Source organism: Onychomys torridus, chromosome 10 (genome assembly GCF_903995425.1).
Source record: "Onychomys torridus chromosome 10, mOncTor1.1, whole genome shotgun sequence".
In the NCBI taxonomy this organism is placed as follows: Eukaryota; Metazoa; Chordata; class Mammalia; order Rodentia; family Cricetidae; genus Onychomys; species Onychomys torridus.
The window spans coordinates 63,681,403-63,709,127 of record NC_050452.1 but is presented as its reverse complement, the minus strand read 5'-3'; the positions used below and the strand labels follow the sequence as shown (position 1 = coordinate 63,709,127).

The 27,725-nt window shown below is 43.0% G+C and overlaps 1 pseudogene; it reads left to right on the top strand.

Moving 5' to 3' along the window:
- The first annotated feature begins 375 nt into the window (after positions 1-375).
- On the top strand, positions 376-9,284 carry LOC118591899 (annotated as a pseudogene).
- The last annotated feature ends 18,441 nt before the right edge of the window (positions 9,285-27,725 follow it).

Below are 27,725 nucleotides of genomic sequence, written 5' to 3'. Positions count from 1 at the left end.
TGAGAGCATTACACTATCCCTGTTGTACTGCTGGGCCCTGGGGATACACAGATGAATATGACATTGTTTAGAGACAGAAGCAAATAATTCATTGGATCCTAACAAAAGGTTGGGCACAGGACCAACCCCACCCTGACACAGCCTTGCTCGAGCAGTGGTGGGTTTATAAATGAAATCGTTAGCAGTAATCACATGCCGGGGCAAGAGAGTTTCTAGGGAAATTGCTGGTGTGGAAATGTTTAGCTGATTCTGTTTTCAAAGTAGGAAAGAGATGGACACAATTGATGCAGTGAGGTTGGAATTGGTCAGACATGTGACAGGCCACCTCTTTGAACCTGGTCAGCTGTACTGGGCATAACAAACCTCCCCTACGAAATGCCTGCTACCAGCCTGAATGGAGAAGGAGAAGGTTGTGGGAGGAGATTTCACAATGCAGAATCTCTTCTCAGGTAACTGACTCCACATCAAGTTAACAATCGTAGCTAACTAGGACATTAAGTCACATAATCCCACGCATTTATTTCAGATTTCTTTACAGCAAATCAGAAATAATTTGTTTCATGGATTGAAATGATGAGTCAGAAATTAGACAAGACACGAGCTTTGAATGCCTTGGATATTATTGATTCAGTTGTTAAAATAGCTATGTAATGATTTTAGCATTGTGTGATAGTATCACGAATGTATATGTTGTCACTGTCATAGCAAAATCAATCCACAACACTAATTCAGAGTAATTCATAAGCAGAAAACTCAAGTACTACAACCAGCTTCACCACTAGGGGGAAACAGTCTACCGGCTATCAATTCATTATCCTCAACGCCTGGGCTGCAGGATGGCTGAACAATAGACATTAAATCATAATTCTAACACGCTAAATTCCACTTTCCAGTCTCAACTGAGTAAGAAATACCCTTTTCACATCTGATGCACTATTTCAATGTGTATTAAGGGGTCATAGCTCAGGGTGTTGCAGGACCATGGGAACAGAAAAGGGATTGTAGGGATCTGACAACTCACCCATTATCAGTGGAGTCACAGTGATCCCAGCAACAGGGGGACCTAAAATGATAATCCAGCAAGCATAAGGTACCCAGGCTGGGTACCTCTGACAAATGACAGGACTCGATATTTTGCCTATAAATGTCCACCTTTCTTGAGAGTTGCTGTCATCCTAATAATATAAAACCTGTAAAATGAAAAATTATGAGAGAGAAAACAAAGACTAAAACACTGCTCGTATTTTTATTTAAAATCCCCATGACTAGTCAATACCTTCCATCATCTAGGGGGAGTAAGAAAAGCAAGATGGAGGTGTGTACAAGGACTTATTCCAGTAGCAAAGTTCAAAGCTATCTGGTCAAAGTTCAAAATGGTTGGGAGTAATTTTGTTTCTAGGAACCAAACACAAGGCCTTGCTTGTGTTAGACAAATGTGGAACCACCCTTAAGCAGCATCCCAGCCCAGCTTAACTGTTTTGAAAAACTAATTCAGGTTCACTGAGAGACTCTGTTTAAAAAATAAAAAAATAAAAAATAAATAAAATAAAATAAAAATAAAAATAAAAAAAGAGGTAGAAATTGAGAGAGGAAGGCACTGGTCTCCCCACATGCACACATGGGTACACTCAAAATACACTGCATGTGCATACACATGGCGGGTGGGAAGGAAAGGGAGGGGAGAGAGGAGGAAAGGATGGAGGGAGGGAGGAATGCAAGAAAGAAGGAGAAAGAAAAAGCAAGGCCACTGCTCTGAGGTAGTGAGTCACCAGCAGCAGCAGTAGCAGCAGCAGCAGTAGCAGCAGCAGCAGTAGAGACCTTGATACAATGGAGTCTCTGAGCCACCCCAGTCCTATAGCATCAGAAATCGCATCTTCACAGGACCTGTAGACAATCATACTCCCTTGTAGTTAGGCATTCTAGCCCTTTCTATGCCTGGGAAGGACTGCCCTAGTACAGAGGGTAGTGCTGTGTGAGTCACACCTCAGCTGGCCATGGTGAACTTATTCCCAAGCCCAGAGGACCCTCAACCTGCATGTTCCAATGTAAGGGCACAATTACCTGAATCTGTCCATTGATCAGTAGACCTCTCTAGTGAGGATATCAGGCAAGCACACAAATCTCAAGGGCTCAGGAGGGCAATGTGGAGTTGTGTTCTTCTTACTTGAAAACTAATAAACAAGAAATCTATTTTCTGAGCCATTCTCTTCTCAGAGGCCAGGGAACATGCCCCTGTGTTCTAACATAATCAGGCCCACCCCTTGCCAAGTGTGCACTACATGATACACATCCTCCACACCTTCCATTTTCCTTGGGTTGAATCTGTGCATAGATTCAAGTGGCAGATTCTGTCTATGGCTGTATACTACTCAGTTGTCTGGAACTGATTTTTCTAATTAGAACCATATTCTAAGGAATGGAGGGCAGAGTATTAAATTGACCTGAGAAAGTATTTTAGAGTAGCATATTTTCAGACTGTTAGAAGTTCTGAGAGAGCGGGCCCAGGGTGAAACCTGGAAGTCAGCATCTTTAATAAACACTCGGGTGAATTATGTTTACAGCTATAGCACGCTCTGAGAAATGTGGTTCTGCCTGTTAAAGATCACTCCATACATATACCTGAATCACCTCCCAAGGAGTGGAGATGGATTAATTAACAACCTCAGAGACACACTGGCTTTGTCAGCATCCCTATTGCATAAGCAATGCCCGTGGAACTCTGCCAGGATAAAGCATAATGAATGCAGTGCAAGCTGCCTGCTGAATTGCAGCCAAGGAAAATACTTCCCTAGTGGGGAGGCTTGATCTGTAGTCTCTGCCACCCACAGTGGAGAACAGTGACTTATATGACAAGGGAGCACGTTCTCAAGACAGAGAAACATCTACGCTGATGCAAACCCCTAACATTAACAAAATGCCAACAAACTCTAGTCTGTGATTCTGTACATACCTGTTTATTAGACAACTGTCCAACTTTAATACTAGTAGGAGTCTCGTAGTACAAGTTTGCCAAAGATGCCATAGTTGCAGTTAAGGATATGGTGAAGGTGTCCACATCATTGGGCGGAGGAAGGTAATTCTAAAAAGTAATTCTCAGTTACTGTAGAAAGGATGAGCCACAGTTAATAGTGTTGTATTCACACCTTCACAGACACAGACATTGTGTCAGCTACATCCATCAAGTCCTCACAGATAATAAAAGTACCCCAAACAGTAAACTCTGTACCAGCCTTTAACCTGTCCTTGAAGATTGGGAGGAAACTTAGATATTTGCCAGTTTGGTTGAGTCCTTTTGATGTACAGATCTCTATACAAAGGACTCTTGGTGCACTGATTCATTCTTACAACCTTTGTAAAGTAGGCGTCCTGTTCTCATACTGTGGTGAAGACTCAGAGGTAAATTTTAAATGGTAAAATGATGGCATGAAAAACAAAAGTGAAGTGGAAATAAGAATAGCACTTTCAGGGAATTCGTGATTTAAATAAAGTGTCAGCTGAGGCCACACTGAAAGGTAGTATTGAGAAAAACCTGTAGGAGGCAGAGATGTGAGTTTAGCAGAATCTAAGAGCATCGTGCTTGACTGAGCAAGCAGCAGGTGCAAAGACCCTGCGGCAGGAACGTTGGTTTCTCCAGCAACTGTAAGACGTCAGTGTGGCTGAGCAGAGATTCAAAGATGATGTTCAGAGATGGTAGCTTGAAGGTGGAGAGGTCAGATACTTCCAGGGATGTGTGAACTACTGTAAGTCTGCTAAGCAAGAAGGCCTTGAGTTTTGAACAGAAAAGTGGTATTAGTCTCCCCTACATTTCTACAGGGCCTGCTGGAGATGGCATCAACCATGGCACTCTCTCTTGCCTAGATAAAGATTAACCTCCATGTTACAAACCTGTAGGATTCTTCAGTTGGTGTTCTTGCTGGGTGGCTTTTTCTCACGCTCCTGTTCTCTCATCCATGTCTTTACCACCTACCTGTCTAGACTACTCCCCAGGCTCTTTTCCTCACCTGCCCTCATGGTTATGCAGGTGGTGTTCACAGCCTATGAGCATAAGTGCTCTTCCTGGCCAATCTCCCTGTCTCCTTTCCAGCAATGTGCTCATGCTTCAAACGTTGGCATCACACCAGACGGCTCACCTGAGCTGCCTGCCGCCCACTCATCTAGAAGCCTATTGCATACTCCCTCTTTGGTGACCCAAGGTCCTTCAGACTCAGCTTGGAAAACATGGGGCTATCTCCCCAGCTTTCCTGAGAAAATCCTTGTCTCAGCTGAAGGCAGGACATGTAGGGCTGGGGATACAGTTCAGTGGGTAGAGTGCTTGCCTGGGGTACACAAAACCTTGAGTTCAATCTTCAGCACCACATAAAGCTAGGCCTGGTGGCACCTGCCTGCAATCCTAGTGTTCAGAAGGTACAGGCAGGAGAATCAGTAATTCAAGATCACTCTTACATACATACCAAGGTTGTTTGTTTGTTTGTTTGTTTTCTGACACAGCGTTTCACTGTGTAACAGCCTTGGCTATCCTGGAATTAGCTCTGAACACCAGGCTGGCCTCGAACTCACAGAGATCACCTGCCTCTGCCTCCTGAGTGCTGGGATTAAAGGTGTGTGCCTCCATCGCCCAGCCGTAAATAGCAAGTTTAAGGCCAGCCTGAGAGAATTATTTTTTTAAAAACATGGCATCTGCCTTGTCACTTTAGCTAGATGTCTATGACTTACCTTTACGTCTCTTTCTGTCCCTCTTCAAATTCAGGGCATCACCAAATCTATCCTCCAACCACCAGGACTGTCCCCCACACCTCCTCTTTGTTTCACCCACAGTCATCTCTTCCCAGGGTCCCCCCAAGCCTTCAGCCACTGGGTTCTGCCTACCAGTCCTGCCTAACTGTCCCCTCTCTGTCCACCCTGCAGCCACAATGGCCTGCTCACATTCTTTTGCCTTTTCAAGGGACTCTCATCTGCCTCCTCTCTCCTCACTCGTTTAAGTCCTATGCACTGTTCAGGTGCCACCACGACAGAGCCCTCCTGACTCACACAGGTGACAGTCCCTTGTCTTTCCTCTGCAGCCCTTGCTCACTGCACACCATTGTGTTGCCCTTCAATTCTTCCTTATCCCTTCTTGCATGATGTCCTGAGTGAAGGCAGCGATTGAGTCTTACTTATCTTGGATCCCTGGTGCCTAGCTCGTTACCTGCCTTATGGTAGGAGCTATGGTTTGGAAGTGAAATGTCCCCCTAAGCTACATATACAAAGGTTTGGTCACCAGCCTGCAGCACCACTGGGAAGTGGTGGAACTTCTAGGAGGTGGAGTCTAATGTTAGGAAGTTAGGACATTGGAGACATGGCCTCTTTCCACCCCGTTCACTTCCCAGAACCAGGAAGTGAGCATCTTTACTCCAACAGAGTCTCTGTAATGACGTCCAAAACAATGATGTCAATTGATCATGGACGGAGACCTCTGAAACTATGTACCAATATATCTTTCCTCCTATTACATTGATTGTCTCAGGTATTGTGTTACAGCAACGGGAAGCTAACAAGGACAATAGGCTCTCACATACTCGTCCTATGGCTCATATAACTCAGGACACCTTTGTCTGTCGTGTTAACTGCCACAGCCTCAGGAATTGCAACAGCGTCTGATAGAAAGCAGGCATCCAGTAAATATTTGTTGAATTAGTAGAGAAGTACATATAGTGAATTTCCACAGAAGTGTGATAAATTACTCAGTCTGTGACACGGTTTCCTTGAGAGGCATCCCTTCAATTCTTTTTCCTGGCTTATTCATGTTTATTAACTCCTTGGGGAATTTCATACAATGTATTTTGATCATATTAACCAATGCTTCCCTAACTCCTCTCAGATCCAGCCTCCCATACACACACACACACACACACACACACACACACACACACACACACACACACACGTATACTCTTTTTTGTTTGTTTGTTTGTTTGTTTTGTTTTTCTGTTTTTTGAGACAGGGTTTCTCTGTGTAGCTTTGTGCCTTTCCTGGAACTCACTTGGTAGCCCAGTCTGGCCTCAAACTCACAGAGATCCGCCTGTCTCTGCCTCCCGAGTGCTAGGATTAAAGGCATGCACCACCACTGCCCGGTATACTCTTATTTTTTATCCATTAGGGCAATTTGTGCTGCCTATATGTTCTTGGGTATGTGGCCATCTACTGGAGCATGGAGCCACGCCTTTAAAGAAAACCGACTCTCCTCTGAGCAGCTATCAGCTACCAATAGTCACTCATCTAGGGGTGAGACTTTGGGCCAACATCTCCTCTCCCTGTTGTGATTCTGTCTGGCCTGAGTCTATACAGGCCTTGTGCATGCTGTCACAATGGCTGTGGGTTCATATGCGCAGCTACCTTGTTGTACCCATTGCTCTCTCAGTGATCCCTGAGCCTTGGGTAGAGAGGGAAGTCTACTATAGATAGCCCGTTTATGGCTGAGTGTTGCCCAGCCTCTTATTCTCTGCACCTTGACCAGTGGTGGGCCTCTGTGTTAAGAAGCTTCTTCCATGAGAGCTGAGAAATGCCATAATCTGTGTGTCTAACGCCATTTGGAGTCAGGTTAGCACTGTGCCCATTTAGCAGAGTAATTGTAGTAGGTTCTCCCCTGGGGCCTATGCTCTATCTGGCCACAGGTTCTTGCAAACACAACACCAAATCACTTAGGAATGTAGCATATATACATTATATACAATAACATCAAAAACAAGAAATCATTGAAGTAGGTCTCTGGTGAGGCACATGCACGTGAATGTATGTAGGAGGGTTGTACGTCAGTACACACATTCAGAGGCCAGAGCAAGATAGCAGATGCCTTCCTTTATTCCCTTGAGGCAGGGTTTCTCATAGAACTGGAAGCTAACCAGGAAGCTCTTAATATCTGCTTGTCTCCCCTCCCTAATGCTGGGGTTACATGCCCCACTTTTAGGTAGGTGCTGGAGACTTGAACTCAGGTCTTCATGCTTGCAAGCAAGAATTCTTACCCACTGAGTCACCTTCCTACCCGTTAACAGTTTTACACATTTATTTGCCATCCCTCAGGCAAATCTATTTCCCCCACCTTCTCAGAAGATCGGCTTTAGTTGGTAGATTGGAGAGTCCCCAGATCCAAGGGCCTTTGGAAACAGCTGGAGGAAGATGAACTACCCAGATGAATGTAGGCAAATTAGGTAAAAAGCTAGAAGCTGGATTATACAAACCAAACACATTCCTCCCGACTTGCTCCAGAAACTGAAGTCAAGCCACTGAAGCTCAGACAAATCAAAACAAGCCCATTTAGGGCAGAGGACTGGTCAAAAGAAAAGCCTGTTGGTTTTGACGCTTTGGAGCATGCTAGTGAAATGACCAGGTTCCGTCTAATCATCCCAGGGTGACAATTACTGTGAAGCTCTCCGCCACCCCCCGGAATAAAAATATCAGGTTTAACCTTTGATACCTCAATTTTAAATATGACCAGACAGCCAAAGACCACTCCATATCTGAGGATCCAACAGCAAAGTTGGAAACAAAAACAAAGAAGTCAGACAATTCAGAAAGTAGAACAAATCTTTAGAGAAAGTGTAACTGATGTTTATAGAGAGATAATAGCAAATACCATGTGAACAAGAAAATAAAGCCCACAAAAATCAAACGTTTGATAGCATCAGTGACCTATTCATAAGCCAGAGGGTCAAATGGAAAGTAAGAAAGGAAATCCATAGTAAAATGTATGTCTTGTTTTAACTTGCTCGGATTAGATTTGTAACATATTATATAGCCTTTGGGTCTCACTCAAGAGACACACTGCCAGTGATCTTTGCACATGAGATTTCTTCTAACTGGAAAACAACTTCCATGATTGTTTTATCAAAATGTGAATCATAAAGCTTATCACACGTTATTATAGAACAGCAAAGTCTGATCCACATGCTGCAGGGAACTTACTCAGCATTTATAGTCTGTGGTGCAACTGGAATGATTTAAACATGACAAAAGCTGACATTTCAAGCTCTTCTGATGGACCTCCGAAAGCTATCCAAATAAGCTAGCTTTAATAACTGTAATGTGGACTGGTCTCAGGGTATATTTCGGAATCTGGTTTCTAAAAACATCAGAAATTTCTTTTCATCTTTATGTGCAACTTTTTTTTTTTTTTTTTTTTTTGGTTTTTCGAGACAGTTTCTCTGTGTAGCTTTGCACCTTTCCTGGAACTCGCTTTGGAGACCAGGCTGGCCTCGAACTCACACAGATCTGCCTGCCTCTGCCTCCCGAGTGCTGGGATTAAAGGCATGTGCCACCTCCGCCCGGCATATGTGCAACTTTTGAAAAGACCTACTATATTAATTAGATTGAGAAGTAAAGTCAATTATTTTTTAAATCTTAATTTTATTATTAATATCAGTTGAAAATAAACTCATTTTTTAAAAACCTGTAATTTCCCCCACAAAGAACATAAAAAATACATTAAATATAACCCTTAAGTCTTTTTTTTGCACTTCCAGATTCACTCTGCTGATGGTAAAATTAAACATTTAATCCTCATGTGTAAACATGAAAAAAATGTAGAGTCACTGTGAACATTACATCAGGTATTTGTGTTCCAGGCAATCTAGTTCTCCAGGAACTGAAGTGCCTTCTGCTTCCTCTGGTGACCTTTGTATCTTCTTGTCCCCATTCTGCTGGAGAGTAGATCAGTTGTCCTAACAGCCACACACAAGTTCCAAGTTCCAACACCAGCTAGATTAGCTTACAGACTTGCCCGACCTGTGGCTTACAGGCCTGATGTGGCCACAGGCAGCCAAGGACAACTAAGAATGTAGCCCAACACAAGACTATAATCTTACTAAAATGTTTTCCCAGGTTTCTTTTGGGGTAGAGTTGGGACGAGGAGAAAAGAACTAATATTGTAATGAATGATTAAAACCGCAAACGAAGTGTGAAGAAGCAGCTAGAAAGAACCTGGATGGACCAAACCGGAGCACTGCTGCATCCCCAAGTTGAGCAGGGGCTCTCTCCTTCCCTGCTGCTGCCAGGCCCAAAGAAAGGCTAAAGGGGATACTAAAGGAGATAAAGCCAAGGTGAAGGACTAGCCACAGAGATCTGCAAAGTTGTCTGCTAAACCTTCCACAGCCAGAGCCCAAGCCTAAAACGGCCCCTGCAGAGAAGCCAGAGGAGATACCCAAAGGGAAAAATGGGAGAGCCCATGCTGGTAAGGATGCAAATAATCCTGCAGACCATGGAGACACCAAAACAGACCAGGCACAAAAGCTGAAGGTGCTGGAGATGCCTAGTGAAATGTGTTCATTTTTGATAACTGTGTTTTCCTGGTAACTGTACAGTTTGAAATACTATTTTTTATCAAGTTTTATAAAAAATGGAGAATTTTGTTTTACTTTCTTAAAAAAAGCTATGTTGTTGTTAGCATACAGAACACTTCATTATTTTAGGGGGGAAAGAACATGTGTCATTAGCAAAATGTCTCCCAAACTGGATCGATGATGGCTGATGTTGGAAAACATCTTTCCCTGATAATTTTGAAAGACTCCTCTTGGCTCACCAGAGAAACGTCCTGGTGTTGACATATGTGGTCACCATAGCACAAAATTCCTTCTAGTGTGGGGAAACTCTAAATGCATTTTATATCCTCCCCACACACCCTATGATGGCATACCATCAACATAGACTTAAACCACCTTAAAACCAGAGACCTGTTAGAACCTGACCCCCAAAATTGGTTTTGCCGGTCTATTGGGCAATCTGGACTTTGCAGTGGTATCATTTAGTGTCCTCAAAAGACCAGCAGTTCCTTTTACAAAAGATTGTGGATCTTCAGATTGATAATTCTGCCGTGTTCATTTCGTTTCCTGAAAGTCAGGGTCGGCTTGTGAAAAGCTGCTAAACAACATCCTCAGTGTGAACTATCAGCCCTCACTCTACGCTCTCCCCTTTTCAAAGCATTGGATGAAGACTCATCGGGTTTTATAGTGGCTTTCTGATTTTGGCTGTCTATATGACAAGGGAGTTTGGAAGTTCTTGTATACTGTTACTGCCCATGTCCTGCCTGGAAAACCATGATTGTTTATGGAAACCATTTTTAATAAAGCTGGGTACAGTTTGGCTTGGGGGGGGGGACTCAAACTGCATTTATTAGAGGAAAAAACACAGCTTAGGGGACTGCATTTGTTTATGATGCTTTCCCACAGGTTCAGGGGAGCCCTGTGTTGATGGTAGTGAAATCTGCCCTTCATTGATTGCACAGAGTTGGAAGAGACACTACACTTGGCCATCACAGTCACAGGATGACCATGAACTAGTTGACAAGTTACTCTAATGTCTAACGCAGACCTATTCAGACCCTCAGAGTGGTCAACAGTTTAAATAAAAAAGGTAAGAAGGCCAATACTTTTTCTTCCTGAGCCTTGCAATAAAAGGCAATCCCACTACTGGTGACAAGTTCAAAGTTCATTGTGTTCTCTACTGTCAATATAAGGTGGCTTTATTTTTGATTTTGGGGGTTGGTTGGTTGGTTGGTTTTTGTTTTTGTTCTATAAGTTCTAAAACTTGAGTGCAGATTCTAGAAAGAAACAGGCCAGGTTCCAGATCCCCATTCTAGGGCTTATACTTCACAAGCCATGTAGCATGCAACCAGCCAGATTAACAGCAGCTGAAATGTTGTAGGATTTACACTTTAACACCAGAGAGGAGTGGAGGTCACATCCAGGACCTGTATGTTATATCCAGGCAGCTGCTTGTACATGCCTACCCTGCTCCACCCTCTCAAGGCACTAGGAGCTCCATCCACTTCACCCAGATCCCAGATTCAGGATGATGGAAAGGACTAGAATGTGAGTTTCTGACTCTTTCCAGGTGGTCAAATACCACACACTAAATATTTTCCCTCCCTCGCTTCTGCCCACCTTCCTTCCTTCCTTCCTTCCTTCCTTCCTTTCTTCCTTCTTCCATTCATTCCTTCCTCTCTCCTTCCCTCCCTTCCTCCTCACCACCCTCCTTTCTTCCCTCCTCCTCTCCCTCCCTCCCTCTTTCCTTCCTTCTTTGATTCTTTCCTCCCTCCTTCCCTCCCTTCCTTCCTCTCTTTCTTCCTTCCTCCTTTTTCCCTTCTGCTTCTTCATTCATTAATGGATTTCTCAGAGGCCACTGGTTTGGACTAAGCACCTGCACTGGACCCAACAGTCCAACAATATAGGATCAGTTACACTAAAATCCTAAGTTAGCAACAGAAACCAGGTTGCTTGCTTTATCTTAGAAGAAATTAAAGCAAGAGTATGATAGCCGGATCCCTAATGATAGCTGGATCCTTACCCAGGCCATTTTGAGTTCCGTGACAAGAAAATCCCTTCTGCTTTAACTCGTACGAGTTGAGTAACTTTGAAACAACCATCTGTCTTTCTGTTGCTGCCTCCAGCCCTTTTCTATCTACAAAACCAACCTCTTGTGCTCAGTATCTCAGAATAAAGCAGGTCTCCTACAAAAGTGGGCCCCAAGGAGTAGACTTTTCCTCGGGGTCCTGGTACCTGAGGGAAAGGCAGGGAGGAATATCCAATAGGAAGGGTCTTTACACAGTGCTGACCATCGGTGTGCGTTAGCACATCCAGATTGCCCATCTCGTCCACAAGATTGTTACACGGAAGACAGACAGACATTGAGAGTCTTTCTCTCTTTCAGGTTTTGCTAAATTGTGAGTAAACCCAAATTTCTTCATCAGGTTCAGTTACGAATTTCTTTGTAACCCAGGGAAAATAAGACTATGAATTTATGAATCCAAGTGTTCAGTGTGGAGATTTTAAAAATGCCGAAAATAAAGGCAGCAATCTAGCAAATAGACGTCGACCACCTGAAGCCTGATCCTCACCACTTTGCAATGTTTATACAAACATTAAAATGTTAAAACTAATTCCTAATGACTCCTGCTGCCTTAAGCCAAATGGCCAGTCTCAAAAACAAAAAACAAACAAAAAAACCCAAACAAACAGAAAATTGGTATTGTAAGACTTTACTGCACAGCAGATTTATTTCTTATCCAGACATGTGGCTCACCCAATGACACACAAGACAGGACCAAGTAACTTCTCATCTTCCTGTAACTGTCATGAAAGAATGTCCATTCCCTCTCAGGCATTGTCTTAGTCAGTGTTCTATTGCTGTGAAGAGACACCATGACCACAGCAACTCTTAGAAGAAAAAGCAAAATTTAATCGGAGCTTGTTTGCAGTTTCAGAGGGTTAGTCCATTATCGTCATGGCAGAAATCCAATAGGCATGATGCTGGAGTAGTAGCTGAGGGCTACATCCTGTCCTGATCTACAGGTGGGGGTGGAGAGAGACTGGGCCCAATGTGGTCTTTTGAAACCTCAAAGCCCATCCCTAGTGACACACTTCCTCCAACAAACAGTCTCCCTGGTGACTAAGCATTCAAATATATGAGCCTATGGGGACCCTTCTTATTCTAATTATCATAGGTGTAATTCTTGCCCCTCTCCAGATAATTCTTCCATCATGTACCTGTCTCTCTCACAGCACATAGTCTTTATTAATTCTATTTGAGATTGGCTCGGGCCCAGGTAATAGCCTATCCTTGCACTTCTAGCTTGTCCTTCCCTGCATAATATCTTGGTGGCCCAGGCAAGAAACACTCTCCTTGCCTCCCTTAACCTGTCTCTCTTCATAACTTGTAATGGTTGGCTGATTGTCAACTGAATCAGCCTCCTGTGAAACCTGAAAGCCTCCTAGATGTGGCTTAGGCCACAACCACCCACTACAGTAAGGAGTTCCTGGACTCCTTATGCAATGATTTATTTCCCTTTTGCAGCTGAAGGAGTCAGGTCAAGGTCACACTTTGGTGAGAACTGAAAGCAACCCTCAGGACTCCATAAGGGTAAGGGGTGGCTTTTCTCCCCGCCGGGAGACCATTCCTTCCTTGGCATATATATAATTTAGGAAAAGACTCTGAAATTTTTTTTATTTTTATTTATTTATTTGTTTGTTTGTTTATTTATTTATTTATTTTTGCCAGAGATGAGGACCGAACCTAGGGCCTTGTGCTTGCTAGGCAAGTGCTCTACCACTGAGCTAAATCCCCAACCCCCCTGAAATTCTTTATATCCATACTTTCATGGCTTTGTCATAGAACCCTTAGTTGTAAGACATATGTAAGACCTGTCATATGTGGTTTACTAGATTTGCTAATAGTAGCCTATATATCTTCCCTAAATTCAGCCTCAGGTGATATCCTTGATAATCCTTCTCTGTGTTCACATAAGCCCCTGCTCAGCCAGTGGATTCTCTGACAATAACCACATCCTTTCCTCTCTGAACTACAACTCAGGTTTTTATTCTGTATTGTTCTAAAATCCTATGACAGATGAGCAATCCAACTGGAGCTCCCAACACCCTTTCTCAGCTCCAGAGCAGCTAGCCAGGGTTGAGGAGAGGAATACAGACACCCAGAAAAACCCAAATCATATCTTATTAGTGACCAGACCCTGACTACTTTGAGCCTCACCCCCAGTGACTTGTGATATTATAAAACTTAGGTAAAGCCTAAGGAACCATGGCACCTAACCCAAGTGGCTGATCCCAAGAAAGGACAGCTGGTGTCGTAACAGTTACTTCTTTATAAGACAGTGAGATGATGGGTTTGAGGGATAGTTCAGTGATTACAGGTGCAAAATGCTCTTGCAGACAATACAGATACAGTTCCTGGCACCCACGTCAGGCAGTTCACAACTGCCTGTAACTCTACTTCCAGGAGATCCAACAGCTTCCAACCTCCTCAAGCAGCTGCATGCACATGACACATATAATTCACACACACACACACACACACACACACACACACACACACACACACACACCCATATATAGAAATACAATTTTAAAAAAAGATAGTGAGACTTTCACTTGTGTACGTAGATATAGACTCCTCACAAATGACAGAGAGGAGAAAACCAAGTAACTACCTTTAACTGCTATAAACAAAAAAAATCTACTTCCTGGACATTCTCTCTCTCTCTCTCTCTGAGAATTTATCCACCATGTCTCTGTCTGTCCTGCAATGTATATTTTTACATTCCCTATTATGTATTTATTATATTATATACATATACATACATATATATGGTTTAGTCTGGTCTGGCAAATACTTTTCTGTTTTTGAGACAAGGTTTCTTTATATATTCCTGGCTGTCCTGGAACTTGCTATGTAGACCAAACTGGCCTCAAATTCACAGACACCCTCCTGCCTCTGCCTCCCAAGTGCTGGGATTAAAGGTGTGTGCACCATGCCTGGCCTGGTAAAAGCTGTTACCTCTATGCCTGTGGCTTGTTATTCCTGGCAGGACATTGAGTAACAGAAACACATGTTCTACTTTAGAGAATGATGGTTCTGATAACTCCTTGAGTTACAAATAAAAACCCAGTCAGACAGGAAAAATAACTGTGTTGTGACTCTGCCTTCCGATGCAGTCAACAATATTTGCTGAACACTGTCTTTATCAATAGTTATTGAGGCCCTGGGAAGACAATCACAGACAATATAGAGTGCCTATTCTCATAACCCACGGAGGATCAGGACAGCCACCTCGAACAATTTGATTGCTGTGGCAATAAGCCCTGTAAAAGAAAAAAAAAAAACAAAAAACAAGAGTAAGATGTTAAAAATCATAAACAAATAGGATCTTACCCAGTAGGAGATTCAAGAAATCACTTTTCTGGGAACTTAAATCTGAACTTGAAACAGACAGTTGCAAGCTGGTTTTGGTAAGAAGCACTGACCCCCCCTTCTCACTTGGGCCCACAGAAGTGTAAACAAGGGCATCTATGTCTTCACTGTGTCCCAGAGTCCAGCTCCAGCCGGGTTCTGAGCTGCAGGATGGAGATGTGAAGTCAGCAAAAATGAAGAGTCTGACCACCGGTTACCTTTCAAACAGATGGCGTCAAATAACTCAAGCTGTTTTTTATCTATACAAGTTCTAATGCATTCAAGCATAAGCACTTGCAATACATTTCTCTTTAATCCTTTTTCAAGAACCATTAACATTTACCTCTTTTAGTTTCTTTTCCTCCCCCCCACTCCCTTGACATCATTGACCTTTACCCCATACCATTAAACTTTATATTGCAAGCCAAATGATTATATCTAGGCAGGCACATCTTATTCATACTATGCCCTAGCCGGCAGAGAGAGAGAGAGAGAGAGAGAGAGAGAGAGAGAGAGAGAGAGAGAGAGAGAGAGAGAGAGATTGAGATTCAAGCCTTATGATTAGTCCTTAACAATGTGATACTTCTATATTTTTGTGATCAGCTGTATGCTTAGGATATTATTTTCAGGTGTAAGTCAATTTCTAAATAATCTATATATCACTTTTATGTGGACAACAGTTGTAATCATATTCTTTGTAAATTCTCAAAATGGCGTTGATTATCTAAGTCTTTAACTGTTGGGACCGAGTTTCTATTCTTCCTGGCAGTTTCTATGTGTACTTTTACTTCCAAGGGAACTGGGAGTTTTAATTGATAAAATATCTAACCATTCATATCCTGGCACCAGAGAGATGTCTGACCTTTCATATCCTTTATCTTTTCCTTATGTGTCCCTATAAGTTTTTACCATCTTCTTCTGTGTGTGTGTGCGTGTGTGTGTGCGTGTGTGTGTGTGTGTGTGTGTGTGTGTGTGTGTGTGTGTGGTTTTTCGAGACAGGGTTTGGAGGCTGTCCTGGAACTCACTTTGTAGACCAGGCTGGCCTTGAACTCACAGAGATGCACCTGCCTCTGCCTCCCGAGTGCTGGGATTACAGGCGTGTGCCACCACCTACTGGCTTGCCATCCTCTTTTAAGAAACCGTCTCCCAAGTTCTTAAGTTCTTTGTAATACAGTTATCTCTTTTTTATGATAGTTAAGTAAGCAAGCATTATTAACCTTAGTGAGTTCTTCCTGCTTACTCAGAATGACTTCAGAGGCAGCCAGGGGTGACCCGAGAAACCAATTTCTGGGAATGACTGTAGAGAGGCTTAATTTCTTTGAAGAAACTTAAAAATAAATCAGCTTTTGCTCCAGTAAACTCATCCACAATCACAACTGAGAAAGCAAAACTAAGAATTACCATAAGAATAAGGAAAGTTAGAGAGGCCTGAAGCCCATGAGCTCCCTATAATCAGCACAGGGGTCCTTCCAGGTGGATGGGATTCTCCAAAGGACCTTGCTGTAAGGAACTCCATTCACAAAACATTTATTCGCTGTCCCCAGGGGTGACAGCATGGCTTCCACCAACTTTGGGTCTACTTTTGCTGAAGGCACAGAGATAACAGGCAATAGAAGCCAATTGTTTGGCAGTTTGGTAGAGGGAGCCAGTCTCCAAGGGAACCCGCCTCTGCCCCAGGCTGGTGTGAACTTTCCCCAGAGAGGGGATGATGAGCTGCCTGAGGTGTTGTCATCTCTGGCCATGCAGGGATATCCTCACAGTGGCCATGGATCCTGGAGGCCTTATTAACAATGAGAAGAAGGCATGCCCATACCCTTGGTCCGGGTCACTTTCAGATCTCAAAGATCTGGTTTTGAAGGAAGGAAGGAGGAAGGTGAGGATGGAGACTGCTCAATAGTCCAGAGTGCTTGCTGCTCTTCTGGAGGTCTGTGGTTTGGATTCTAGCACCCATATCAAAGCTACACACAGCCACCTGTAACACTAGTTCCAGGGAATCTGACACACTCTTCTGGCCTACTCAGGCTCACATACACATAGCATACATTCACACAAATACATGTAGGGGTAAGTAAAATAATTTAAAAAAACAAAAAACAAAAAACCATCCTTTAAAAGATCTACCTTCGGGGTTGGGGATTTAGCTCAGTGGTAGAGCACTTGCCTAGCAAAGCACAAGACCCTGGGTTCAATCCTCAGCTCCAAAAAAAAAATTTTTTTTAAATAAAAAAATTTTAAAAAAAAAGAATCTATCTTCATTCAAAATAAAACTGCCATTGGCATTGCTGAAAACAAACAGTTGAAATGATGTCCTTTCCTGAAAAGGAAACATGGAGACTGAAGAGCAGAATGTGGTAGTTTGAATAAGAATGCCCCCCCCACCCCCGCTACACTCATATCTTTGAATACCTGGTCCCCAGTTGGTGGAACTATTTGAAAAGGATTAGAAGTGTGGCCTTATCAGAGGAGGTGTGCTGCTGGGGGTGGGATTTGAGATGTCAAAGCCCATAGCTTTCCCGACTACTCCTTTCTGCCTTATGCTTGTGGATTAGGATGTAAGCTCTCAGCTACTGCTCCAGACTTACCTGCCTGCTGCCATTCTCCTTGCCATGATGGCCATAGATTCTAATGCTCTGAAATCATAAGCCCCAGGTCAACTCCTTCGATAACTTGCCTTGGTCATGGTATCTTAACACAGCAATAGAAAAGTAAGGCAAGAAACATAAGAATTGAAGGACAGATAGAGCAAAAACCGAGAAGTCTCACAGAGCCAAGATGGTGCATCTGTGGGATTATGGGACAAGGCCTAAGTGTCTCAGGCCAAATGGCAGTTAAGGATGAATTCAGTTTTGACAATGTCCTTTGTAGCATCAGGTTTTAGAAGCGTCTTCAGCAAGTCCTGTCACTGCCTCTGGGAACTTTGAAGCGTGCTAGCCTGGTGGAACTGTGAGTGTCTGCAACCTATGTAGGCTGGATGGACTGTGAGGCATTGGAAAGATGCCTCTTGGATTGGAGACTCATGCCAGCCAAACCCAATGCCTTGTAGATTCTAAGTGGATACAAGTGGCCCTACCTCTGAGCTACATCCCCACCCCTTGGTTTTTTCCATACAGGGTTTTGGTATGTACCTTAGGCTGATCTCCAATTTGTGACCCTCCTTTCTCCACATCTTGAGTGTCAGGATTATGTAGCCACCAGTCCACAAGAATGAAGGGACAGAAGCAGCAACAGAGAACCTTGGATGACCTGTGATCATGGTGGAAATAGCTTTCTGGGAGATAACTTCAGTGAGATAGCTCAACTTAATTCCACAGTATAGGGGATATATAGGACTGGGGTGGTAGCTGAGGCAAACCCTAATTTGCATTAGGTGGCATGTTCCTATCATATAGCTGGATTAGTGGCAACACAGCCCTATGAAAACAGCTAGAGCATATTACTTAATTACCATGTGGCAGCAGGAGAAAAGCGTTTGTAGGGAACTGTGTCAAGGATCATCCTTGAGATAAATCAGGCATCCAGGCCTGGAGACTTCCTCCAGATAAGGCCAGGTAGAGAGCAGGAAGCCCCCACTGGTGAGGAAAGTCCTCTGTATTATGCCAAGCCCAGGGAGAACTACTAAGCTATGGTAGACTGCAACATCTGACCAGTGGGGCTTCCCAACAGGGTTTGTCATACACTACCACATTGGAACATCTTAAAGCCAGAATGACACATGTGATACTGCGACCTCAGCTGTTCATTCTCACATAAAATTGGGCAGGCTCAACAAGCATGATAAGCAAATAGAAATACTACATTCAACATCAGGTCTTACCAGAACCCCTGGGACAGTGGCACCCACAGACAAATAGCCAGCTTACCCAAAGGTTCCAAGAGATCACAAAAGATGCTTGTTTGTCTGGAGACTACCTTGGTATGTTAGTATTTCATCACTTTGACAAATATCTGAGAGAAGCAATTTAAAAGGAGGAAAGATGTGTCTTCCTGTGTAGCTTGAGAGGTTTGGGCTCCATGTTTATAGGCTGTGGTGACGCAGAATATCGTAGTGGAAGGGAGTGGGTGGGTTGAGATACTCATCTCATGAAAGCAGGAAGCAGAGAGAGGCAGACAGGAAAGGGTCAGGGCAAGATGATAACCTTCAAGGTCATGCTCTCAGTGACCTACTTCCTCCAAACAGACTCTACCTCCAAACAATCCATAGATGAAGTTAACTCCCTCATGAGCTAATCATATTTCAATACTACCAAGCCTTTAGCACATAAGCCTTTTTACTGGGAGGGGAGCTCCATATCCAAACAACAACTTCAGGGCTCCAGATTTAGAGATGTGTCTGCTAGCACTATGGCCACACTTATTGATGATTCAGGAAAAACTAAAAGCAGATGGGGCCCATTGGTCTATCCATAACTACATCTGCTCAGTGCACAGACAGCATTTAACTGAGACTGGATATACACTTCCTACCCAGTGAACCAAACTCTATGCAGTAATAACGGATGGTGCCTTGTACAGCTCACTTACTCATGAGCTGTTGCCAAGGGCCTGACTATCAGTATGGCGAAAGGCAAAAGGATACATGAACTATTAAAGAATCTCCTGTGAGATGGCTAGGACTATAGAAGCAGCTTGCTGTCTGGAAAGATGAATATGTGTCCTCCATAAGAATGATCATAGGAAAAGGTTTTGAAATGAACATAAATGGAACTCTCATGCCAGTCAAACTTATGCTCTATGAACAATGATCACCCATGTGATACAGCTGTGGGCTGGACATGGAAGTCCACTTTGGATGTGAATATGGGGCAAAGCCTGTAAGATGATCGTGGAAGGGGACAAGGCAAAAGGCATAGTGCAAATGTGATTCTTGCCAATGGACCCAAATCATCCAAAGAGAAAAACAAGCCGAGGAACTAAGGCCTAGGACATGCCTAGATCTGACAGATTGACCCCATATAACTCCTCATTCTTAGTTGTGGGCATCAATGGTGTCTCAGTGCCATCATCACCTACTCAGGGCATGACATTTCCAGTTCATCTGTTATGAGGATCCTGGAATATCCACAACCACCTTCAAGAACTCCTGTCATGATTTTGGATCTCCCATGAGATTGCACAATAACTGTGGAACAGGTTTCATTTCCCAAGCTACAGATAATTACTGCATTTCCTGGGAATACAATGGATTTACTGTGCACCCTGTCATCCACAGGCCAATGATGCTACTGAACAATGGATGTCCAACTCACACAGCACTAGGGCAATGTGGATACTAATCACTGCACCCCAACACAAGGGGAAAACAGCACCACACCATATGCTGGGAAATACCGAGGTTGGTGGGTGCTTAGGTACCTAGGGCATATATTCCTAATAGTCAATCTGTGGTATGGAATCTCAGCATATCCAGCCATTCTTTTTCTTCTTTGTATGCTTTCCTAGGGATGTCTTTTGGTTCATCTAACAAGGTGCCCAGTGTAGGGTCCCTGACACTAACCTGGAGGCAATGGTTCCCCAGAATATGTCCTGTTAAAGGGACTTCCATATGGCCGCTTATTTTTTGTTGTTATTGTTGATTGTATTTTGTTGTTGCTGTTGTTGTTCTGGGGTTATTTGCTTTTTATTTTGGAGTTTTGTTTTGTTGTGTTGTTTGACTTTTGATTTTCTTTCTTTTTTACTATTTCCCCTTTTATTGAAAGCAGATTCTTTTCTCATACAATATATCCTGGTTAGAACTTCCCCTCCCTCTACTTCTTTTAGTTCCTCCCCTCCTCCCCTCCCTCCAGATCCACTCTCTCTCTCTTATGTCTGCCATTAGAAAAGAAAAGACTTCTAAAAAACAAACATGACAAAATAAAATATAATAAGATGAGGCAAAACCTATCATATTAGCCAGGCGTTGGTGGCGCACGCCTTTAATCCCAGCACTTGGGAGGTAGAGCCAGGCGGATCTCTGTGAGTTCGAGGCCAGCCTGGGCTACCAAGTGAGTTCCAGGAAAGGCACAGAGCTATACAGAGAAACCCTGTCTTGAAAAACCAAAAAAAAAAAAAAAAAAAAAAAAAAAAAACCTATCATATTGAAGTTAGATATGGAAACCCAACAGGAGGGAAAGAGTCCCAAGAGCAGGCATGAGAGTCAGAGACCCACTCACTCTCACAGTCAGGAGGCCCATAAACTACTAAACCAATAGCTATAATTTATACACAGAGGCCTGGTGCAGACCCATGTAGGCCCTGTGCTTGGTCCTTCTACCTTTGTGAGCTCATATGCTCCTTGCTTGGTTGATTCAGAGCGCCTTCATTTCCTGTGTCCTCCATTCCCTCTGGCTTTTACAATCTTTCTGGTTCCTTTTCTGAAGGATCCCCTGAGCTCCAAGGGGAGGGTTTTGATGGAGACTTCCAATTTATACTCTCTCTCTTCATAAATGTCTGGCTGTGGGTCTCTGCATTTGTTCCCACCTGCTGCTGGAGGAAGTCTCTCTGATGATGACTGGATAAGGTACTGATCTACGAGTGTATCAGAGTATCAGTAGTGTTTGGTTTTATTCTAGGTCTCTGGGCTATCTGGTTTGGTTCTTGGTTACACAAGTGTTAATATTCTGACCTATCCCATGAAATCCCATCCCCTTGGTGCCGCTCTGCGGCCTGAAGTAAAACCCTCATTCTAAGGAAAAACTCCCCCTTCCTCTCTCTCTTTCTTCTACTTTTCCTCCCACGAGGTATGCACCCTTGACCTCTTCTTCTTCTTCTTCTTCTTCTTCTTCTTCTTCTTCTTCTTCTTCTTCTTCTTCTTTTCTTTCTCTCTCTTCTCTCTTTTTCTCTTCTCCCCATCCTTCCTGTCTTTCTATTCATTTCTGTAATAAACTCTCCATGTGGATGCAGCACCTGGGTGTGAATGACTTTCCATAAGCCATCCTTCTCATGTATCTGTCCAGCATGTTTTCTCTCACGAGTGGGATACCCTGGCCTGGCCAGCTGAGGGTTCCCCACGTGTGCATAATTCATAACACCAAACACTGTTGGGTGTGATTTCTTTCTCACAGCGTGGGCTTTAAGTCAAATCAGACATTGGTTGGCTACTCCCACAAATTCTGTGTCACCATTGCCCTAGAATATTTTGCAGGCTAGACAGATTATAGGTCAAAGGTTTTGTGGCTGGGTTGGTGTGCACATTTCTTTCTGTAGTCTGCAGAAAACCTTGCACCAGAGAGATTGGAACATAGGGGTGAAAGTTCCATGTAGGCACCAGCTTGACTTCTCCATGATCAATGAATCGTGTGGGTGTTGTCCTCAGCAATGGGGCCCCACACCCCATTTGCAGAGAGCAACATTTTGTCTTAGCAACAGCATAGGTTGTTTGGGGATTTCCACAGGACCCTCTTGGCCAACATGTCAGTTGAAAGCAACATAGTTCCATCAGTAGAAGCTTGCCTGACAAGAGATGACCAGTTGAGACTCCATATACGAGGAGTCCTCATTGAGATCACATTCATACATTTCAGGAAGTTTCCACTGCACTAGGTTTCTACAGCATCCACAAATGCCCCCTCAATTCCAGTTGTCTCTCCTTGAAATTTCTCCCTCAACTGCATCTTCCCCCAACCTCATCCCCCACCCTTCTCCCATCCCCATCCCCATCCCACCCCAGTCCACCTGTAAAATCTATTCTATTTCTCCTTCCTTTTTGCCTAACTTCTTTGAGTCAATGGATTTTAACTTGGTTATCTTTTACTTAATGGCTAATGTCCACTTATAAGTAAATACACACCATATTTGTTTTTTTGGATCTGGGTTACCTCACTCGGGATGATTTTTTTTCCCTACTTCCATTTGCCTTCAAATTCCATGATGTCACTTTTTTAAACAGCTGAGTAACACTCCATTATGTAAATGTACTATTCTATTCTAAATCTATTCTTTATCTATTCTTTAGTTGAGGGACATCTAGGTTGTTTCCAGTTTCTGGCTATTATGAATAAAGCTGCAATGAACATGGGTGAGAAAGAGTCCTTATGGTAGGATATTCTGTTCTTTGGGTACATGCCCAAGGTGGTATACACCTGGATCTTGACGTAGATTGATTCCCAGCTTTCCGAGGAACCGCCATGTTGATTTCCAAAGTGGCTGTACAAGTTTGCACTACCATCAGCAATGGAGGAGTGTTCCTTGTAGGGGTAATCGCCTGTGCTTCATCCCTGAGGCACCAGCCATAGACGGCAGCAGGTAACTGTTAGGTACCTGCGCCCCACACCCCAGGGGCCTGGCCGAGACAGAGACCCCTTAAGACCGGAGATGGGAGATGCGTAAGTGGTCACTTGCTTGGCTACCTTGTGATCCTGGATGCTGGATTGCAGACCAAGTCAGAGTTCTCCAGAGAACTGTGTTGGACTGTGCCTCACCCCCTCCCCCTGGATTCTGTAACCGATCCCTTTGCTGGTTATAAGTCACCCCAAAATAAACCTCTTGGACTATCAGATAAACCATGTGGAATTGCCTCGTCAGTTGCCGCTTTAGTTCCCTTTGCTCAACATCCTTGCCAGCGTAAGCTGTCACTTGTGTTTTTTATTTTAGCCATTCTGTCAGGTATAAGATGGACTCTCAGAGTAGTTTTGATTTACATTTCCCTGATGGCTAAGGATGCTGAACATTTAAGTATCCCTCAGCCATTTGAGTTTCTTCTAGTGAGAATTCTCTGTTTAGGACTGTACCCAATTTTAAAATTGAGTTATTTGGTGTTTTGATATCTAGTTTCTTAAATTTTTTATGTATTTTGTATGTTAGTCCTCAGTCGGATGTGGGGTTGGTAAAAATCTTTTCCCATTCTACTGCTGCTGCTGCTTTGTCTAGGTGACCATGTCCTTTGCCTTACAGAAGCTTTTCAGTTTCATGAGGTCCCATTTATTAATTGGTGATCTTAGTGTCTGCACTATTGGTGTTCTGTTCAGAAAGTCTTCTCCTGTGCCAATGCATTCAAGTCTGTTCCCCACTTTCTCTTCTCTTCTTTCAGGTTCAGTGTATCTGGTTTTATTTTGAGGTATTTGACCCATTTGGACTTGAGTTTTGTGCAGGGTAATAAGTATGGATCTATTTGGTTCTACCCCATGCAGATATCCAGTTTGACCAGCACCATTTATTGAAGATGCTGTCTTTTTTCTAGTGTGTATTTCTGGCTTCTTTATAAAAAAAAAAAAATCAGGTGTCCATAAGCATGTGGACTTATGTCTGGGCCTTCAATTCAATTCCATTGATCAATGCATTGGCTTTTATGCCATTATCATGTGGTTTTATTGCTATAGCTTTGTAGTACAACTTGAAATTGAGAATTCTGAGACCTCTGGCATTTCTTTTATCATTCAGAAGTGTTTTGTCTATCCTGAGTTTTTTGTTTTTCCATATGAAATTGAGAATTGTCCTTTCAAGGTCTGTAGAGAATTGTGTTGGAATTTTGAAATGGATTGCATTGAATCTGTACATTGCTTTTGGTAAAATGGCCATTTTTACTATTTTAATCCTACTGATCCCTTCCCATCTTCTGATATCTTCTTCGATTTCTTTCTTCAAAGACTTGAAGCTTTCATCATAGAAGTCTTTCACATGGTTGGCTAGAGTTACCCCAAGATATTTCAAATTATTTGAGGTTATGGTGAAAGGTGTTGTTTCTCTGATTTCTTTCTCAGTCCATTTTTATTTGTATATAGGAGTGCTACTTATTTTGTTTTGTTTTTTTTTCAAGACAGTTTCTCTGTGTAGCTTTGGAGCCTGTCCTGGAACTTTCTCTGTAGATCAGGCTGGCCTTGAACTCACAGAGATCTGCCTGCCTCTGCCTTCCAAGTTCTGGGATTAAAGGTGTGAGCTACCACTGCCTGGCTACTGATTTTTATTTATTTAATTTTTTTTTTTTTTAGTAGTCTTGCATTTAACTACTTTGCTGAAAGTGTTTATCAACCATAGGAGTTCTCTGCTAGAATTTTTAGGGTCACTTATGAATATTACCATCTGTAAATAACAATGCTTTGACTTTTTCTTTTCCAATTTGTATTCCCTTGATCTTCTTCAGTTGTCTTATTGCTCTAGATAAAACTTTAAGTATTCTATTGAATAGATATGGAGAGAGTGGACAATCTGATTTTAGTGGAATTGCTTTGAGTTTCTCTCCATTTAATTTGATGTTGGCTTGCTGTAAATTGCTTTTATTATGTTTAGATATACCCCTTGAATTCCTAATCTCTCCAAGACTTTGATCTTGAAGCAGGCCTTTGAGCTGGGATTCTTCTCCTTCTTCTATTTCTATTATTCTTGGGGCTGTTTTTTTTTTTTTTCATAGTATTTTGTGTAAGATTAACATTTTTTTTTTACCTATGTATGCATTTCTTCTGTCTTACCTTCAACACCTGAGATTCTTTCTTCCATCTCTTGTATTCTCTTGGTGAAGCTTGTCTCTGTAGTTTCTGTTTGAATTCCTAATTTTTTCCTGTCCAGAATTCTGTCAGTGTGTGTTTTCTTTATTGACTTTATTTCTATTTTCAGGTCTTGAGCAATTTTATTCATTTCCTTCAACTATTTGTTTGTGTTTTCCTGGATTTCTTTAAGAGATTTAGTCCTTTTCTCCTTAAGGATCTCTATCATCATATAGTTGGTTTTAAGGTCTTTAATTTGTGCTTCAAAGATGTTGTAATATGCTGGGCCTGCTGTGGTAGGATAGCTGGGCTCTAGTGGAAACACATTGACCTGACTGTTATTGATTGTGGTTTTTGTGCTGGCATCAAATACTGGGTTTGGGATGATTATAGGTCCAGGTACTGATTTCTAGAGTTGTCTTTGTTGGGTAGGTGTTTTGTCCCTTGGTTTCTGTTTCTTCTGTGGATTTCTGGAGAATGTGATGGCTGTATTTTGCCTGTTTTCCTGACTTGCTCAGCTGCTGGGATACTGGGATGATTTGGGGAGGGAAGGTTAGGGGAGAAGGTCTTTGAAATCTATCGGGAATGGGGTCAAAAAGGAAAGGGAGATCTTAGCAGGTTTCCTGCTACAGAGCTGAGGATGAAATTGGGGGTAGGGGGTGGGAGAGGGATTGGATTTCAGGATCAGTAGGAGAGGTGTGGGTCGGCCTTCAACCTACTTGTTGCCCTGGAAGAAGTGGTCCTTGGGTTGGAATCTGGGACCAAACAACAAGTGCGTGGAGGAAGGTTAGAAGGGGAAGATCTGTAAGATCCACAGGAGATGGGAGAAGGGTGGCAGGGAAAGCTGCCACCCATGGGTGTCCTGCTGCAGAGCTGGGGATTAGACGGTTGGCCATTGTCTTTCCATGCCGAGGATTGGAACAAGGGCCTTGTGGATGCTGGTCAAGTGTGTCGCTAAGCTGTAGCTCCAGCCTTCTCACCTCCATGTGGATGTCTAATGGAGATTGATATTCCTAATCTTCCCCTAGAGACCTGTTCCACCCACGGTCTTTAAATAAATATTTTTAAATGACTGGATGGGTGGCTAGATGGAGTGGGGGCCTGACTTGGAGGTGAGAACCATTGTGGTGGTATTGTGTTCCCCAAAATATTGTGTACCCTAATAAATTTATCTGGGGTCAGAGAACAGAACAGCCACTAGATATAGAGGCCAGAAAATGGTGGCACACATGCCTTTAATCCTATCACTTGGGAGGCAGAGATCCATCTGGATCTCTGTGAGTTTAAAGCCACACTAGAAACAGCCAGGCATGGTGACTCATGCCTTTAATCCCAAGAAGTGTGTCTTTAACCCCAGGAAGTCAGGGCAGAAAGCAGAAAAGTATATAAGGCGTGAAAACCAGGAACTAGGCTGGTTAAGCTTTTAGGCTTTTGAGTAGCAGTTTAGTTGAGACCCATTTGGATGAGGACACAGAGGCTTCCAGTTTGGGGAAACAGGATCAGCTAAGGAATTGGTGAGGTGAGGTGGCTGTGGCTTGTTCTGCTTCTGTGATCTTCCAGCACTCACCCCAATAACTGGCCCTGGGTTTGTTTTCATTAATAAGACCTTTTAAGATTAGTGCAACAAACCATGTAACAATTAATCTTACTTGTGTTTGATTTCTCATGTGATCATCTGTATGAGGTAAGCTAATGCATAGCTTTACATGAGTTATGTATTCTTCCATGCCCCTGGCCCAGAGAGCAATGCACAGGTGTCTGTATGTGTCCTATTGTGACGGCAATACAGACTCCCTCTTAGGGTAGGTCCACCATCTTAGACTACCTGCTGTACTCAGTTCCAGGAAGGACCTCAGGAATGTACCATGACAACTTGAACAGATACAGAACAGTATGCTCCTGTAGACATTCTGTTTGCAGTTTATGGCCCTTGAAGATATCCAGATAATATTGCTGAGTAGTCCAGATAATCCTGCTTATCAAGTTGTTGTTCCCTGCCAAAAGTACAATCCAATGGTTTCAAATTTGGCTTCACATTGAAAGTCTAGACCAATAGTTTCAAAAAAATCCCCTTCTGTCCAATCCCAAACATATAATTCCTAGCTTGTGGTTTTTTCCCTATAAAAACTCTCTACATCTGGATTCATGGCCACTGCCACGTTTCCTTCCATCTGCCATGTGGTGGCCCAGGTTGAACCTGGCAATAAAAGGATCCTTATGTGCTTGCATCAGAAACTGGCTCCTTGGTGGTCTCTGGGGGTAAAACTGGCTCCTTGGTGGTCTCTGGGGGTATCAAAAAATGGGTACAACACTATGATAATCGTTTGCTGAAAACATTAAAGATGTCAAAAGTGACCTTACAAAACAAATGCTGAAAGCAACATAGATATAGGTAAGACTGTTTGTTTTATTATCTTTACTTTTCTAAGGGCTCCTGGGTCAGGTAGAATTAGCAAAGTTCAATTCCTTGTAAATGTGTTAAAGAATTCTGTAAAGTATCCCTCACTCCTTGCTCATGTGAGGCTTCTGCAAAGTTCAATAAAAGAGCCGGGCGGTGGTGGGGCACGCCTTTAATCCTAGCACTTGGGAGGCAGAGGCAGGCGGATCTTTGTGAGTTCAAGG